At 35.3% G+C, this 11,714-nt stretch overlaps 1 long non-coding RNA gene across 1 annotated transcript in view; it reads right to left on the reverse strand.

The window, feature by feature from the left end:
* LOC118350667 (uncharacterized) overlaps nucleotides 1-11,714 on the reverse strand; it is a 50,311-nt gene that overhangs the window by 15,485 nt on the left and 23,112 nt on the right. The gene's annotated exons all lie outside the window — the stretch shown is intronic.

An 11,714-nucleotide genomic window follows, 5' to 3' on the forward strand; every position in this document is an offset into this window, starting at 1 on the left:
TTCCTTCTTTCTTTCTTTCCTTCTTTCTTCTTCTTTTTTTTGCCACTGGAATGCAAATAGAACAGATTTACCATTACCGAGCAGAGGTTTTTAGAGATGTGTGTTTCCACTCACCACTCTGGGAACACATCCCATGTAAGATAGGCCCCTTCATCCTGGATCCCAAAGTGAGGAAACACACAGAGGAGTGTCTCATCCAGCTTGCATCCTACATCCAGGTCCAGCAACGATAAACCCAGTAGAGTGCTCAAGAGTCATAATAGACTCTCAGACGCTGAAGCAAGACATAAATGCAAGGCATTATGAACATCGAAGTTGCCAGCGGAATATTGTGTATGATCACGACAGAACCAGACTGATGCCAAGAGTGGCACCAGATGTAGAATGTTGCCAGGACAAAACCTCAACAGCGTGGTATTTGCATTAGAGACTCATGGTTCAGGCATTCGGCTGTTATTGCAGATGCACAATATTCAGCCCATGTAAAATAGTGGGATGAAATTTGGTAAAACTGTCACCTGACATAACTTTGGGGTAGAACTGTTCCAAATGAGCCCTGGAACAAGGGCACAGGAGTTCCCTGAGCTGGAGTGGTTTCTGCTTGTTCTGAGCAGAAACAGGAAGAGGCACTGTATGTTTCTGTTTACTCCTCTGAATCCTTCCTCTTCCCTGAAACCCCATGTCCCAGAGGAGAGGAGCTCCTTCAGGTTGTGTCCTAGAATGAGGAGACTTTAATCCCACACTTAATCTGTGGCTAATCACAGCTAAATCTAGCAGAGGTCCTCTCCGCAAATTACAGCATATAGTTTAGTAGAGAAGCAGCCAAAAATGCATAGACCTGTGAGTCATTAACATTTGTCACTGTCACTCACTGGTTTCCAGGGTTATTATATGCATATGGCAGGGCAGATATAGACAACTAGATTTTCCTTTACACTGTCAGAAATATATTGTTTGTCATTAAAATATTTTGAAAAAAAAATGCTTTGATTTTTTTCTTTTCTACAATATTTTAAAGTATTCATGAAATGGTTGCATTTATAATCCATCTAAATGTTCATCCTTTTATAGTTTTGTATTATATTGCTTCCCCATGTCTTAGAATCATCATATAGTCTTTTTTTTTTAAAGTTCTATTTTGCCTAATGTATGTGTCTGGGATATCAGACTTCAGATTCTTTTTTTTTTTTAATTTTTATTTATTTATGATAGTCACAGAGAGAGAGAGAGAGGCAGAGACACAGGCAGAGGGAGAAGCAGGCTCCATGCACCAGGAGCCCGACGTGGGACCCGATCCCGGGTCTCCAGGATCACGCCCTGAGCCAAAGGCAGGCGCCAAACGCTGCGCCACCCAGGGATCCCTAGACTTCAGATTCTTAAAGGGAAAAATTAATTGTTTTTTTTTTTTGGAAAAATTAATTGTTGATTACAATCAGCAGTTGAGCCAATTAAAAAAATAATTTCTGCTAAAATAGTTGGTGTTTAAATTGCATATAATATTTCACTAAAGGAATACATCAATAATTTACCTAGAGATAATGTTTTAGCAAGCAATGTTTAAAAGAATTTAGACTAATGAATTGCATAATCATTCACAAAATCAGTCATTATCGATCAAAGATTCCTTCAATAATTTGTCTAATGTTCAGATTTTAGATTTGTAATTACAAGGTTTTTTTTTTAATTTATTTATTTATGATAGTCACAAAGAGAGAGAGGCAGAGACACAGGCAGAGGGAGAAGCAGGCTCCAGGCACCGGGAGCCCGACGTGGGATTTGATCCCGGGTCTCCAGGATCGCGCCCTGGGCCAAAGGCAGGCGCCAAACCACTGTGCCACCCAGGGATCCCTAATTACAAGGTTTTAAGGGCTACTCCAATCAGCTGTATAAATCCATAACTTTCCCAAAAAGTAAAATATTGTATACTAAATCAGACTTTCTATGATGATTAGAAAGGTAAATTTATTTCAAAAATCAATGTGTTTGTAGCTGATATGCAGTATTTTGATCTAAATTCCATGCTAAAATAAAAGTTGGTAATATTATTATATAATAATAGTTTTGAAGCAAGCAGACCCAGTCAGAACCCAGGAGCAGGTCCCACAGGACTAGCCAAGCGGGTCTTTGGCTGCGTGTAGGGGAGGACTCAAACATGAGCCAGAGAAACTGAAAAGAGAGGTTATCGTGTAGTGTAAACAACAGGTATAGCAGACAGAGTGTCTGGACTTGGAAAGGAGAGTGAATCTTGATGTCATGTAGAGCTAAGGGGTTATATTAGGAAAGGTTCGAGGGTACACATTCCTCCAGGAATTCAGGGTAGGTTCCAATCAAGGGCAGATGTGAAGTGAACAATAGGTGCTACTCCATAAATAATCAAAGCATTGATGCCAGTATCAGCCCAGGTTGGTTTGAAGCTAAGTCCTGGAACGTGTTTGGGATCTGGCTCTTGTTAGGTGTTATCAGGTGTTTGGGGCCTAGGGCAAAATTCAGAGAATGATTAACTTTCTTGCTTTCCCTGGAAGTGGGGTCTTTGGCTTATTCAGAGGCAAAATGTGGAACATGAGTAAATGGGGCCTAGCAGAAAACCAGCAGAGAGGGAGCTGGAGTCCCGTCTGCCCCCCCCCCCCATACTAGTTTTGACTCTTTCTTGTAAAATGATCCCTGAATAACTTCTGTGTCCTTTTTGAGTAACCTGATTTTCCTGAAGGTCCTTTTGTTAAGTCATCCCTACATTGAGTCAATCCAGTACCTCTTTTACTTATAAAATATATCTCAGTCTATTACTTATCGGTTGTGCAAAGTGAAGAAAAAATTCATTTTTGTCATATTTCCTCATTTAAATGTGGACAATAATATTCTCATGTAGTTACTGTGAATAAAATTTTTTAACACAAAACAGAGTATCCAGTATATAATAAGTATATAAATGTTTGTGCATTTCCACGTCACTGAGAAATCCCCACCTCTTCCCTGTGTAATCACCTATCTTGTTTCCAGAAGTCTTCTTTATTCATAAAAATGAATTTTCTCTTTGTACTTAGCAATGCCTACGGGTAGTAGACAAAATATGTCCTTATACAAAGGAAAGCAATGTGCGTCCGTATACATACCAGTTATAATTCTCAACATTGATATAAGTAGCTATACTCTTAGAGAATTATACATGGATATGTATGTGCACGTGCCTGGGTGCATTTATCTACATGTTCAGATTAGTAGAGAAGAGGGAAAGGATATACTTTGTAATAGACAATATAGCATCTGTTGGAGTATAGATGATAAATAATAATAACGTGTGGCCTTTGAGTCATTTTGGAAGTCACCCTTCTTCTCAAATATAAGGGAATCAAGTCAAATTCTTTAATTTGGAAAAATTTTTAAAAATTTGACGACAATTAAGACTCATGTTTCTAACAAGGGCCCATTTGTTGGGCTGTCACAATAAAAATTAACACCAGCATTTATGAGGCCCTGGCTCTTTTCTCCTGGAGGAACTATCTTGCCCATTGTTTGTCATGACCCCTGGCTCTACATGTCAAGAAACTCTTCTTTCTCTGTTGTGCTCTTTGGTCACAGCTTCTGTGAACGGGTATTCTGGGGCCCTCCATCCTTGGTATCATACTCCCTCTAAAGACTACTGCTTATGGAAGACTAATGGTCTGTGATTCCAAAAGTCAGTGGTGCGTTTAGTTCAACCTCATGGTTTCTTTGCTAACAAGATCCCTTCACAAGTTCAAGTTCGCTAGACATTGCATTTGTCACTAATGGCAGGTAGTTTTCCCCAATCATATGTATCAAATCTGCTTTATTTTCTGCTGCTTTGCTCCCATGTGCCCCACCTCAATTCAATTCTCAAATTTGAGCACTCTCTCCTGCTCCCTTCCTCCCTCCCTCTCTCTCTTCTCTCTCTCTCTCCCTTTCTCTCACACTGTCCAATAGAGATATTTTACTGAAACTCTGGATCTTCCATTGTTTGGAGTTAGAATCGGTGGCTTCAGCTTAGAAAGCCCTTCATCCCTTCATCTGTGCCCGCCAGCTGGCCAGTTCGTTTAGGTATAAACCCGTCTCTTCCCACATGGGTTTTAATCCAGCCCACAGAAGCTCGCACAACCTAGCAAGGGTTCATATTCTGAGTCCTGTTTCTAGTTTCTCCCCTGGAACTTTGACCCAGCAAATACATGTAGGTTTTTTTGTTTGTTTGTTTTCTTTTTTCTTCCTTGTTGCAGATGATTAAGTACATCTTTTCTGTTACAAACATGGATTACTGTTTTTAAAGTCTCCAGTATTAGTTTTCTCACTTTTTGCCATGCAGCTGTTAAGTCAATGCCACATATTTTTGGGGTTGGCTAAGACAGAGCCCTGCTTCAAAAAGTTGCATTCTCTGTGAGCTAGGATCCTAATTTTCCGTATTGTTAGGAACTATATTTAATAATGAGAAAGCAAAACTATCCATCCAGTGGCCTCCATCCTGGTAGTTCAAAGAAGTCAAAAGGAATGTTCAAGAAACCAATTATTTAGTGATAAGTATGTAAAAACTGCAAAATATGAGAGGCAACTTGGGAAGTAATGGGAATGAAAGACAGCAAAGGTGACATCCCACTGAAAGAAGAGAGAAACAAACGAACAAAAAATATTAGCCCTTTGAAAATACCTGCATTGCACTTTCTTAAATTATGAGTTGGATATGATGCTTAAATAACTAAGTCTTCCTCCAGATATCAAGGAGGCAGATGAAAAAAAAGAAAGCCTTCAAATAGAATAAGTAGATTGTTTGCTTATTACGCCAACAACTTTAGAAGGTCCTGACTTTTTAGAAAGAATAATAAGGGATCCCTGGGTGGCGCAGCGGTTTGGCACCTGCCTTTGGCCCAGGGCGCGATCCCGGAGACCCGGGATCGAATCCCACATCGGGCTCCCGCTGCATGGAGCCTGCTTCTGCCTCTCTCTCTGACTATCATAAATAAATAAAAAATTAAAAAAAAAAAAAGATTAGAAAGAATAATAAGTAACAAATAAGTTGTTTAGAAATGGCTAGTAGTACCATTCTCTGTGAACCAAATAAGGACAAAAACATTAGCTACGGCGTACTTACGCATATAGTTGTATATATAACATGGGATTAATTAAAGGCACCTAGGGCATTATTCAAAGGTGGAGAGAGGCAAGTTTGAGGGAGGACCCCCTAAATATAAACAGAGTAGAGAAAAGGAAATTAGTCTGTTAAAGCAATGAGCTTCAAGAAATTGATTTTTACTAATGATAACAAATAGAAATGTTCTCAGGAAAGCAAGTTCAAAAGGTAAATGAGTCCCGGAAATCACAAAGCCGACTTTCGGAAATCATTTCAGCTGTACTTTCTAAAAGTTTATATTGAATAAGAAAAAGAATGAAAATAAACCATCCAAACTCATAGCTACATAATACTGTGAAATTTAAATCTGATAACATGGACATAAGGAAAGAACAATCAGGATAAAGGTAGTTCAAAGATATGCTTCTCCCAGAACACAAGGCAGAGGAACATCCTTTAAGATGTATTTTGTATTTAGGAAGAGATAACCAAAATAAAGCATCAGTACTGTCCTTTAAAGTAAACGATATGTGGGAAACGAACTAGGGGTGGTGGAAGGGGAGGTGGGCGGGGGGTGGGGGTGACTGGGTGGCGGGCACTGAGGTGGGCACTTGATGGGATGAGCACTGGGTGTTATTCTGTATGTTAACAAATTGAACACCAATAAAAAATAAATTTATTAAAAAATAGATTTGATGCTGGTGGAGCAATTAAAGTGTATAATCCTTTTTATATATTTTTTCCTTTTTATATTTTATTTACATTTATTTTATTTTTTTCCCATTGCTAACAGTAATACGTGCAGATCATGACCTGAGCCCAATGCAGACACTCAACCATCTGAGCCAACCTGGGTGCCCCAAGTATAATACTTTAATATATTATTGGATTTTATATACAAATAGTTTGTTGAGAGCTTCTGCATCTGTATTAAAGAAGGATATTGACTATGGTTTTCCTTTTTTGTAATGCATTTCCCTGCTCTGGTTATTAGTAGGTCATCAAATTATTTAATAGCTATAGGTCCATTTCAATGATTGATTTCTCCTTGTTTGAGTTTTGGTTTGTGCTTTTCAATTATTCTATTTCATCTATATCATTAAATTTGAGGGCATGGAACTATCTGTATTATTCCATTATAATCCTTTTAAGGTCCATGAGATCCGAAGTGATGACACTTTCTCATTTCTGATATTTGTGATTTATGTCTTCTCTCCTTCATTTTTGTTAGACTGCCTATGGCTTTTCAATTTTCTTAGTCTTCTCAAAGAACTACCTTTTGATTTTGTTGATTTTCCTCATTATTTTCTTGTTTTCAGTTTTATGTATTCTGTAATTTTTATTATGTCTTCTCTTCTGTTTGCTTTAGATTTAAAATTGTTCTTTTACTCTCATTTCCTGAGGAAGAAGTTTAGGGTATTGATTTTGGATCTTTTTTTCTGATATGATGTAAATTTCCCTCTAAACACTGCTTTTGCTGCATCACACTCATGTTTTTAATATGTTTACATTTTTCTTACATTCAAAATATTTTTTTTCAAAATATTTTCTAATGAGAATTTTTTCACTAAGTCATGTGTTGTTTGGGCAGCCTGGGTGGCTCGGCGGTTTGGCGCTGCCTTCAGCCCAGGGCATGATCCTGGAGACCTAGGATCAAGTCCCAGGTCAGGCTCCCTGCATGGAGCCTGCTTCTCCCTCTGCCTGTGTCTCTGCCTCTCTCTGTGTCTGTCTTGAATAAATAAATAAAATCTTAAAAAAAAAAAAAGAAATGTGTTGTTTAATCTCCAAATATTTTGGGATTTTCTAGCTGTCTTTATGTTTTGGGTTCTAGTTTAAATCCAATGTATTCTGAGGACATTGTATGATTTCTGTTCTTTTAAATTCATTGAACTATGTTTAATGGTATGGGACATGGTCTATCATGGTGAATGTTCCATATGAACTTGAGGATAACATGTCCTTTGCTTCTGTTGGATGAACCTTTCCATATGTTCAGATAGCAGGCATTTTCTCTGCTTCCCTTGAACCAACCAAGATCAACAATTATATGGCTGCTAACCCTGTCATCTCTCTCATCACCCCCTATTTCCTTGCCTCATTGAGAGATTGATTCCTTCAAAATTTCTCATCTATATAATTCCTCAGGGAACTATCTCTTTTGTTTATCCTTAGAATCTTTTGAAATCAAATGGAATCATTCTAGACCATGCACTGATATATCTTTTGTTTCAATTAAGGCATGTTAGGTTTTTCAGAAAAAGCAGACTCCTGTCTTTGGAGTATGGCCGATACTGTTGGTTCTACAGGACTGTCCGACATCCACAATGATAAGTAGGTCAACATACTGTGTCAGATCTTTCAAAGAGTTTTGTCAGGCTGGGCTACTCACATGAAAATTGTTTAGCGTGACTCTAATAGGAATAATTTTCTAAAAAACATTCTAAAATAAAAATATTTGAAAAAAGTCTATTAAAAGTAGCACAGCTGTGGGCTAAGTGTATAGCAGTTCAATAAAATGTGTTGATAAACTGGTGGGGCTGCATAATTGGTAATTGGAAAATGTATTATAAATTAAGCAAACACCTTATTATATATCTATCATAAAAACCAATATTTGAAACAACCATTTTATGTTTTGTATGAAACATTTGTTATAATGGATGTAATTTAAAAGAAGTAGAGACAGTGATGAGGTAACAAGGTTTATATGATCTTGGGATCCTTTCCCTCTAATTAATTAATTTTTTTTTTAGAGGGAGAGAGAGGCGTGCATATGCATTTATGAACAGATGGGTGGAAGGGGAGAGGGAGAGAGAGAATCTTAGGCAGGCTCCATGCTCAGCAGAGAGCCTGACATGGGGCTCTATATCAGTACTCTGAGCTCGTGTCCTGAGTGGGAATCAAGAGTCAGCCACTTACCTGACCAAGCCACCTAGGTGCCCCACAGTATGCTTTTCTCTTAAGCAAATGTGCTCAACAATCATTTATAACATGCATATCTACCTCTTACAAACTGTAACTGTGATAGAAAACTATAAATGTAATAGAAATTCAAGCAGTTGGTAGGGGAAAAAAAGAAAAAGAAAAAGATCTCCGTAACATTTACATAATCTCCTGGTACTGAAGTGTATATTGTTTCAAATGACTGTTACTTAATAATCTATAAAAAGTCATCTGACTTCTCCATAGATTTTTCTCATGCCAAAGCCCATTAGAGTCTTTCCAGTGAAATATTAAACCCTTAGGTTATAAAACTTACAAATGAGCCATTACTGTGTATTAGGTCAGTACAGGTGTAAGTACAGGCCATCTCTTGGTTAAAATGGCTTTTAATATCTCAAAGATAAAAAAAGTCAAGCCTGCACTGCAACGATTTACTATAAAAGATGCCATAAAAATAAAATGCATACATTTTCAAGAAAAAAAATAACTTCTGAGATGTTTGAAAACAATTTAAACTCTAAACATTTTAAAGGGCATTATATTTCAAAAAATATTTTGCAGCTATAAATTTTTTAGAAAGATATATATTTAGAGATTACTCAGATGCTATTCTAATTTATTCTGTTATGCGGGAACAAAACTGGAGGAATTATCCTAATTTATATCTAAGGCTGGAAGAACAAGACCAGAGATGAAGCTGGAAAAATATCAATGTGGGAAAAAGGAAAAGACACCGAGGAGTTCAGAGATCTGTGTCTTAGTCTGGGCTCTGCTGCTAACTAGCTGTTATCCTAGCAAGGCGGTTCACCTCTTGTGCTTTTGATCTCACTGTCTCTAAAACAAAGAGCTTATCGTATAATGTCTAAGGACAATCTCTGGCTAAATTAAGTACTTAATTGTAAGTGCCTTACTTAAAGGAAATTGAATTATAAATTCAAATACGATTTTTAATTAAATAAACAGATATGTTTAGAGTATCTAACACTACCAGTAGAGTGTCAAACTAAGAAAGCTCTCTAAGTAACCAGTATAGAAACGATATTATATCAAGTATTGATTCCCAGGGAAATAAGCAAATATAAGTTTGTGAATCAAAACTGAGGTTGACATTGAACTTCAGAAGTTAGAACAATCACAAAATTCCTAATTGCTTTGGTTAAATAAATGTGGTATTGGACCCTGGAATGATAAAAGGACCCAGGTAAAAACTAAGAAGCTATTAATGTTAAGTATGAACTTTAGTTAATATTAATGGATCTATAATATTTAATTAATTATGATAAATATATATTACTAATGTAAGACGTTAGTAATAAAGGAAACTGAGCTTGAGCGTATGGAAACTGTAACACCTTCACAACTGTCCTGTAAATCTAAATGTATTCTAAATTCATTTTTTCCAAGTGAAAATTTGTCTAGTTAGCCTAGCCAGTTCGTCAATTTTATTGAAATTTTCAGACAACTAGCCTTTGGCTTTATTTTTTTTTTTCTGTTGTTTTAAATTTAGTTTATTTCTACATTTTTTTTCTTTTATTGTTTCTTTTCTTCCTTTAGGCTTTAGGATTACCTTATTCTCATTTATCTGTTTTCCTAAAGGAAAGCCTAGATTACTAATTTTAGATCAACTTTTTTTCTGACATGTTTATTCCATGCTATAAATTTTCTTTTAACCACTGCCCTTGCATGCCACAGACTTGTGTGCATTGTATTTTTATATTCACTTCAAAAATTTTAATTTATATTTTGACTTTTTCTTTGATCTGTAAATTATTGGTAGTGCTGATTAATAGTTCTAGAGGTTTTCTAGTTATCTATTTTTGTATCTATTTTTGAGTCTTGTTTAATTCCATTTTGTTCTGAGAATGAACAGATTGGAGTAATTTCCAGTTTGTATAATTTGTATGCAATTTGTATAGTTTCTATTTTTAAATTTGTGAAAGTATGTTTCATGGCCCCAAAGGTGGCAAATCTTGGTTAGTATTTTATATGACTTGAGAATAATGTGAATATTGTATATTGTATATATTGTATATATTGTATATTCTGCTTTTGTTAGATTGAGTCCCTTAAAACAAGTATATTTATCTTGCTTTTCAAGTCATATATATCCTACTGATTTCTTTCTGTTTGGCCTTTAACTTACTGAATGAAAAGCACCAAAGCGTCCAACTAACATAGTGGATTTATCTACTCTATTTTTAGTTCTATCACTTTTTTCCTCATGTGTTTTGGAACTCTACTGTTGGGTTCATATACATTTTGTTTTATTTTCTTGGAGGATCAGTCCTTTATCATTATTTAATGTACCTCTTTATCATTGATAACGACCCTTGTTCAGAAGTCTGCCTTGTCTGCAACTGGTATAACTGATTCAGATTTATTTTGATTAATGTTGGCATAAAATATTTTTCTCCATCTCTTTGCTATCCTTGTATCTGTTTCCTTGTATTTAAGATGAATAAGTTACTTTTAGATGACATATAGGATCTTGGTTTTGTTTATCAATTCTGACAATTTGTCTTTTAATTGATGTATTTAGACCATTTATATTTAACTATTGATATAATTGAATAAACATATACCATATTTTAACTTCTGTATGTTGCATTTGTTCTTTGTTTCATTTCTCCCCCTTTTTCTGCTTTTTTTTAAATTGAGCATTTTATAGGATTATCTCTCTTAGCACATCAAGTATACTGCTTTTAAAAAAGTTAGTGGTTGCTCTAGAATTTTCAATACACATATTTAACTACTCTAAATATACCTTCAAATAACATTATACTGCTTCACATATATAGTAAAAATACCTCAAATAGAGAATTCCTAATTCTTTCGGTTCATTTCTAGTAATATCACCATCATTCATTTTACTTATCCATGTGATATAATCCCCAAAACATTGCTACTAAAGTAAGCAATGGATTAAGATTATTAATTACATAAAATATTTCGCCTTCATTTACTCCTTCTTTGTGCTCTTTTTCCTTATACTGATCCAAGTTTTTGATCTATATGCTATTCTTTCTGCATTTAGAATTTCTTCTAAGATTTGCAGGGAAAGTCTGGTTAGCAATTAATTGCCTTAGTTTTTGTTTCATGAGAAAAATCTTTATTTCTCCTTCATAGGCATTCTTTTTCAAAATTTAGATATATCTATACATATTCTTAAATATTTCACTCCACTCTCTTCTTTCTTCCAAGATTTCTTATGAGAAATCCACTGTAATCCTATATTCGTTCTTCATGGGGGGAAGTGATTTTTTTTTCCACCTGGCTTATTTTATTTTACTTTTCAAAGTAATGTCTACCCCTAGTATGGAGCTCAAACTCATGACCTTGAGATAAGTCATATAGTACCCTTAATCTGGCTCACTTTAAAATTTCTCTTTATCTTGTCTGCAGTTGGATTATGATATGTTTGGCCATAGTAAGTTCTCTGTTTTAGTTTTAGTTTTGTTATTATCTATTTGTTTATGTTGTTTTTAGTATTCATTCTGTTTGGTGTTTGTTGGAGCTTCCTGGTTCTGTAGTTTGGTGTCTGTCATCAATTTTAGAAATTTAGCCATTATTAGGTTTTTGTTTTTGTTTTTTCCAATTCTTTTTTCTCTTTCTTTTCTATTCAATAAATAAATAAATAAATAAATAAATAAATAAATAAATATATTTATTACACATATTTTAGACTTTTGAAATTGTCCCA

The sequence above is a fragment of the Canis lupus genome, chromosome 14 (genome assembly GCF_003254725.2).
Source record: "Canis lupus dingo isolate Sandy chromosome 14, ASM325472v2, whole genome shotgun sequence".
In the NCBI taxonomy this organism is placed as follows: Eukaryota; Metazoa; Chordata; class Mammalia; order Carnivora; family Canidae; genus Canis; species Canis lupus.